Raw genomic sequence first — 7,695 nt, forward strand, 5'->3', positions numbered from 1 at the left:
GATTTAGAGGTTACAAGTTGCCTTGTACTTAGAGTTGCTTGACTTCCATTCTGCTGAAGGATGACTTCCTTCCTTCTTGTACCTGCAGGAAGCAAAGGAAAGCATCCAGAATTGCAGGTATGATTCTGAGCTCTGGGACTTCAGAGCCTCATTGAAAACTAAGAATAAGCTGAATGTAATGAATGACCAGTGATGTTTGTCTTCTCTCTAAGTCCTCTTTTTACCTGGAATGCACTTTGGTAATAGATTTTAGCCTATGCTTGATACCTCAAACTGAACTAGAGTCCAGTTTCTCCAAGGGATTTTCTGCTTAGTCCAATTTGCGTTCTGTCATGGAGAAGCAGTGACAATTAGACTGGAAGCTAGCATTTATTTTTAAATGAATTGTTGGGAGAGAACAACACATTGAGTGCAGTAGAAGGTGATGCAAGATGGAAGTGGTGATTAAGTACCCCAGAGCCAGTCAGTTATAGAAAACTATTTAGAAAATTAATCTTACAGGGAACTCATCTGCCTTGAAGACCACACTAAGTGATTTTTCAAACGGTGAGCCAGAATTCTTAGAAGGGTGGTTTACATAAGTGAAAAATTAGAAAAGGCAGTACATTTTTACAGGGAAAATAATTTTGAAACTGGAGCTCAGAAAAAAAAAAGATAGCAAAAGAGGGATAGAAGTCACTCCCAAATAAAACTATGATGCATGGGGGAATTGGAGGAAATGCCTATGCATTTTAGGTCAACATTATGATCTCAAAACTTATTTTAAAGAGAAATAGGTAGGAAAGAGAATAAAATGTCAAAGTTGTCAAATCTCATTTTATAGGGTATAATCTTCATCAAATTATCAGAAAATAGTCTCTGTTTCTATTCTTACTACAGTTTAATAGTAAATAATCTTCCAACGCTTAGGGAAAAAGGAAACATTAATGCTGTCCTCTGCTTTTCTGCTTGATTCTCCGTAGAGATGGCAATCCTTGAGCAGGAGAGGATGTGACAAGTTTGCCAAATTGGCACTTTTCATCATGGCTCATTAACAGCCCATGCCTCAGTGTTGGAATCTTCCAGACTACTGTGTCTTTTTCTTCCTATTTTCAAAACTTAGAAAACCTGCTAAGAGCAATAGCAGGTATTTGGGATCATATTCACAAGTAAGCTCACCAGAAATAGTTGACAAGTTTGTCTATTTTGCCCCCATTGCTCTGTTAATTCTGACTTATAATATTCTTGTGGCATATACATTCTAAAGAAAAGGACAAATTAGACTCCAGTCCTTGTTCAGAAAGGAAATGAGCAGCCAGATTTAGATATTGCTTTTAATATAGAACATGGTGTCTGTCTGTGTACTAACTAACATGGGATATAACTAACATGAATATATGCATAATTAAGGAAACCTAATTAAAACTGGGGAACAACTCCCATCCAAAGTCCCTGAGTTATGAGCATTTGGCAGAGGATGATTTCATCTTAGAAAAATTAATTTTCATTGAAAAACCCTACAAATTTTATCACCATATCACTAAGTTAGAATCAGGAGTGGTTATGGGAAACTGAGAGAGAGAATCTGGCTTAAGAGAGAGAAGATTTTTAGATTTTTATCTTCCATTCATGATCCCATTTTAATATTTTGTTTTTGTTGATTCCTAAAGGAACAAATGAACTGATTACCTTATGCAGTGGCAGTTATATGTTTAACGTAAATTAGAATATAACTGTATCTAGAAGATAACATTTTGGTTTAAACATTTTAGTCTGAACAAACTAACATTTTATTTGATGACCTGCTGTGAAGAAAAATGCTCCCTGCTGCCTAGCTTTGTATGTGTATAAGGTGTTATAAAGACAGTTTCTGGAGAGGGGTTCAGTCTGTGTGGGGAGAAAGGGAGAAGTTGTACCAGTTCAGAGGTCTACAGAGTTCAGCATCAGCTCACTGTTGACCAAAGCATTTAGTTAAAATGTTAACCTAATAGCAATATGTTAATAATTCCAGGTACAAATGATTTATAAACTCAAAGGAAATTCTCCTAAAAAAACATGTAATTTTCAATTCAATCTTTCCTTTAAAATAAGCAATTCAGGCCGTATATGCTTTTTCTGTTGCTCTATTTGTATGGTTTTTTTGCTCATCACTCCTTTAATTGTAGCTAAACAGGCTTTGGAAAAACTATTCTTAACTTTTTCCCTGCAAGCGAATCTCCCAAATCCGCCTCGTTGGCTTTTTTGGGTGCACTTCCCCATAAAAGCTTAAGAATAGAATGACTAATCTACGCCTATGAGAAGACTGAATGATGGCATAACAGAAGAGAAAGTCACAGGGTCTCATGGCAGCACTCGTGATGTGCATGATGGAGCACAAATTGGGCCAGTTGACCTGTGTGAGATGTTCCTGCCACCAAAGACACTTGTGCATAGATGGAAACAAAGAAAGGCCATAGCAGGAGTGTGCAGAATGTAGATAAAACTGTTCAGTGTGGGTCCAAAGAAACTTTGTCCACAAGGCATCTAGTTGAAAACACACCACTAGATGTTCAACATAGAAGCATAAAAAGTAATCTGTTTTTTCCCCCACAAAACAAAGAAAATCGTGTCCAGGAACTCCACTGATTTGGAGAAGTAGTACCACCAACACTTGGATATGGGCTTCCTCAGCTCTGGTAGGTTCTGACATGGTAAATTGTAGCCTCCCTCCCAACTGGGGAGAATAAGCCATCCATCCATCCATCCATCCATCCATCCATCCATCCATCCATCCATCCATCATCTATCTGTCTATTGATATGGAGGGGAGTGTGATTCTGAAATTCTATAGGGTGAGGACACCTCTGAGAGAAAGCAAAGCTGTTCTTTATACCTTTGTTACTCAGCCATACTGAAAGCAGATATATTATAGTAAGAAAAAGTAGGAAGATAAGAGTCCAACATGAACCATCTTCTTACTCGAGAATCTCAAGGTCCAAACTATTGTGCAAAAAAACCCCACTGATTTCCTCATCAAACATCTCTGGATGCTCCGTGATCTGCAGTGGCTGAGGCACAACAACCTGGGAGGCTGTTGAGATGCCAGCATCTTTCTGTTGGGCATATTCACAGCACTCCCTCTACTTCCTTCCCACCTATACCCAGGCCAGTCTTGGATTCTGGGTGGGGAAGGGGAATGCCACCCCTCTGGAGTCAGTCAGATCTGGGCCTTGGACAAGTTGCTTTCTTTCTGTGGGCCTCAGTTTCCTCATCTGTAAAACAGGGTTGACAATAGTACCTTTCTGATAGATGTGGTTGTGCCAAATGCCTGGCACAGCACCTGACACATAGCAGGATCTCAAAAAAGGGAGTGTTTTCATCATTAGTTCCCTCATCTGCATTTCATTATCTCCAGCCAAGACCGGACCTTCCCATCTGGTTATAATAGCAATCTGCCAGGGAGGCCATGGTCGCAGGTCCAGTTTCCTCCAGTGCTGTGGACACCACTGCTGATGACATTGATGGGAAAGTACTGTTTGCTTCTTATTCCAGAGTCACACTCTTGGCCACAGGGGACAGGCACTTTGACAGCTCTTGTCACCCATGTCGGACAGCCACAGTGGTTCACAGTATCACCAGTGACCTGAGAATGTGCTTCCCACCTGGACAGGCTTCCCTTTCTGTATGGGCCCATTAGTTGGGTCCTCAGCACGGGAGCTAGCAGCCGTTGAGCTCTGAGTATGTGCAGCGACACTTCAAGTGCAGTCTCATTTAACTTGTCTTCCTAATAATACATTTCACAGACAAGGAAACAGGCTCAAATGGTAACATTTCTCCAAGGTCGCTGGGTCTGACTGACCTCACAGGGCATGTTTCTCACCATTAAGCAGCACTGCCACCAACACAAGGCAGCCCTTCATTGTGATCCTTGGTGATCTCCACTCTTACCTGCTGCTCCCCAGTTCAATTAGGGGCTTCTCTCTCTTCCTCCAGGGAGTGTCTGGCTAGTTTCCTCCTCCAGAGGACTGATGGATTGGAGGGGCTCTATTGCTAGGCAAGGAAGAGGCAGACTGTGGTCTCACCTGATAGCGTCAGATCAGGTGGACTTCCACATGAACTGTGAAGAAGACAAAGGCTCCCTCCCCTCCTCTCCACTTTAGCCTTGGGTGTGAGGCAAAGTTTCCTCCCATGCAGAAGCCAGTGTGCCTGTTATGTGGGCGCAGAGGTGGGAGCCGGGGGTGCCTGCCGGAGGAAGCTGAGGTGTGTTTTGGGGGCTGTGCACAGCTCCAAAGTCCCCAGTCTGATGCTCTGACCTTCCCACAGCTTCTGCGGGCAACCTAACAAACGCTATAAAAGCTCCTCTCCTTACACAAGCTCCAGCGGTTCCTGCCGCTGCCATTGTGACTGAGAAGTTCATCTGGATCAGACACAGCCAAGGTTCTCCCTGTGACTCACGGACCTTAAATGTGCTTTCCTGACTGAGAGGAGAGAACTCCACGCTTGAAGGTAGAGTGAGCAGGCCGGAGGCGTGTGGCCTGCACCCTCGTCTGTCCTGGATGGCAGAGAGAGGCTGATTGGCTCCCAAGGCACAGCCTGGATTCTGAAGCAGGAGAGATCGGGACGGGGCCTTCCAGGCTCTTGGGTTCACTCCTGGGTACTGAGACTGTTTCTCTCCCTAGGGTTTCAGCCCCACTGACAAGGAGAATTTTGACATTGGAAACTGTTACCAATACCTTAAAACATGGATATATTGGACCCAGAAATTTTATTTCTAGGGATCTGTTATAAAAAAAATAGAGTTTTATGAATGCAAACGTTTCCTTTGGCACAATTGTGGGAGTGAAAAATTGGAAATTGCCCAATGTTCAATAGCAGGGACTTCTAAGTTAATTATGATAGGCAGCCACTGAAAATGTGCAACAGGAAGAGGACTGATTGGCCTGACCAGTGTTCATGTGTGGAGACATCAGGTTACAGAAGAGCTCATGCCTGTAGCCCTCCCCACCTGACACACACATGCACACATACATGCTGAACACACAGGTAATACAGTATTGTCACGTCCACACCCACACTGGGGAGGACTGGAAGGATGAAGACACGTAATGGGCACCATTTCCCGTGGAAGGACTATGTTCTTTACTTTATTCTTTTTTTAATTGAAACATAATTTACATATAACATTGTATAAGTTTAAGGCGTACAATATGTTGATTTGATACATTTATATATTGCAATGTGATTCCCACCTTGGTGTTAGATAACACCTCTGTCATGTCACATAATGATCATTTCTTTTTTTATGGTGGGAAGAATTAAGATCTAGTGTCTTAGCAACTTTAAATTTTATAACACAGTGTTATTCACTATAATTGCTATGCTGTGCATTTAGCTTTCCAGGACTCATTTATTTACTTGTTTCAAGTTTCTACTCTTAAACAACATATCCCCAATTCTCTCAGCCCCAGCCTCCAGTACCCACCATTCATTCTACTCTCTATTTTTATGAGTCTGGCTATTTTAGATTCCATGTGTAAGTGAGATCATACGGTATTTATCTTTCTCTGTCTGACTTATCTCACTCAGCATAAGGCCCTCAAGGTCCATCTGCGTTGTCTTGAATGGCAGGATTTCCTTCTTTCTCATGACTGAATAATATTCCATTGTATATGTATACCACAACTTCTTTATCCATTCATTCATTGATGGACACTTAGGCTGTTTCCATATCTTGCTTATTGTGAAAAATGCTGAAATAAACATAGGAGTGCATATATCTCTTCAAACTTCTGTTTTAATTTTCTTTGGAAATGTCTCAAGAAGTGGAAATGCTGGATCACATGCTAGTTCTATTTTCAATTTTTTAAGGACCCTCCATAATGTTTTCCATAGTGGCTGAAGTAATCTACATTCCTACCAACAGCTATATGAGGGTTCTCTTTTCTCCATATCCTTGCCAACACTTGTTATTTGTTGTCTTAAAAATTTATTTTTTATTTAAAATATTATTTTATTGAAGTCACAGTGGCTTATAACAGTATATAAATTCCAGATGTACATCCTTATATTTCAACTTCTTTATAGACTGCATAAAGTTCACCATCAAAAGTCTAGTTGCCTCATGTTGCTGTACACATGTGCCTCTTTACTCCTTTTGTCCTTCCCTCACCCCCTTTCCCTCTGGTAACCACCAATCTGTTCTCCATATCTATGCGTTTGTTTATTTTCCACATATGAGCAAAGTCATATGGTAATTGTTTCTTTCTATCTGACTTATTTCGCTTAGCATACAATCCTGGGAATCCATCGATGTTATTGCAAATGGAAATATTTCATCTTTTTTATGGCTGAGTAGTATTCTATTGTATATATATATATACCACATCTTCTTTATCCATTCATAAGTTGATGGGCACTTAGGTTGCTTCCACATCTTGGCTATTGTGAATAATGCTGTGATAAACATAGGGATGCATAAATCTCTTTGAATTGTTGATTTTATATTCTTTGGATGAATATCCAGTAATAGGACATATATTTTTATTTTTAATTTTTTGAGGAATCTCCATACTGTCTTCCATAGTGGCTGCACCAATTTACATTCCCACCAGCAGTCGTATGAGGGTTCCGTTTTCTCCACATCTTCTCTAATACTTGTTATTTCTTGTCTTTTTGATAATAGACATTCTGATGGGTGTGAGATGCTATCTCATTATGGTTTTTATTTGCATTTCCCTAATAATCAGTGATGTTGAACATCTTTTCATGTGCCTGTTGCCATCTGTATATCCTCTTTGGAAAAATGTCTGTTCATATCCTCTGCCCATTTTTTTTGTTGCTGTTGGTGTTGAGTTGTATGAGTTCTTTATATGTTTTGGACATTAACCCCTTATCAGATATATGATTTGCAAATATCTTCTCTCAGTTGCTAAGTTGTCTTTTCGTTTTGTTGATGTTTCCTTTCTTGTGCAGAGATTTTTAGTTTGATGTAATCTCATTTGTTTATTTTTTCTTTTGTTTCCCTTGCCTGAGGAGACATGATATTCAAAAAGGTGCTGCTAAGACTGATGTCAAAGAGCATACTGCCTATATTTTCTTCTAGAAGTTCTATGGTTTCTGGTTTTACATTCAAGTCTTTAATTCATTTTGAGTTATTTTTTGGGTATGGTGTAAGTAGTTCTCTATTTTCATTCTTTTGCATATGGCTGTCCAGTTTTCCTAACACTGTTTATTTGGAGAGACTCTCCTTTTTCCACTGTATGGTCTTGGCTCCTTTGTTGAAAATTAGCTGTCTGTAGATGTGTGGATATATTTCTGGGCTTTCAATTCTGTTCCATTGATCTGTGTGTTTGTTTTTCTGCCACTACCATGCTGTTTTGATTACTATTGTAAATGGGCTTGTATTCTTGATTTCTCTTTCTCTTAGTTAATTGCTGGTGTATAGAAATGCAACTAATTTTTGTATGTTGATTTTGTACCCTGCAATTTTGCTATATTCATTAATTAATTTTAATAGTTTTTTTAGTGGATTCTTTAGGATTTTCTATATATAGAATCATGTCATCTGCAGCACATAGTGACAGTTTAGCTTCTTCCTTGACAGTTTGGATTCCTTTTATTCCTTTTTCTTGCCTAATTGCTCTGGCCAAAACCTCCAGTACTATGTTGAATAAGAATGGTGAGAGTGGGCATCCTTGTCTTGTTCCTGTTCTCAGAGGGATGGCTTTCAGTTTTTGC

General features: G+C 39.9%; 1 pseudogene; it reads right to left on the reverse strand.

The window, feature by feature from the left end:
• Positions 1-2,170: 2,170 nt before the first annotated feature.
• LOC124244121 (elongation of very long chain fatty acids protein 2-like) lies at positions 2,171-3,878 on the reverse strand (annotated as a pseudogene).
• Positions 3,879-7,695: the final 3,817 nt, after the last annotated feature.

This window comes from Equus quagga, chromosome 1 (assembly GCF_021613505.1).
Source record: "Equus quagga isolate Etosha38 chromosome 1, UCLA_HA_Equagga_1.0, whole genome shotgun sequence".
NCBI lineage: Eukaryota > Metazoa > Chordata > Mammalia > Perissodactyla > Equidae > Equus > Equus quagga.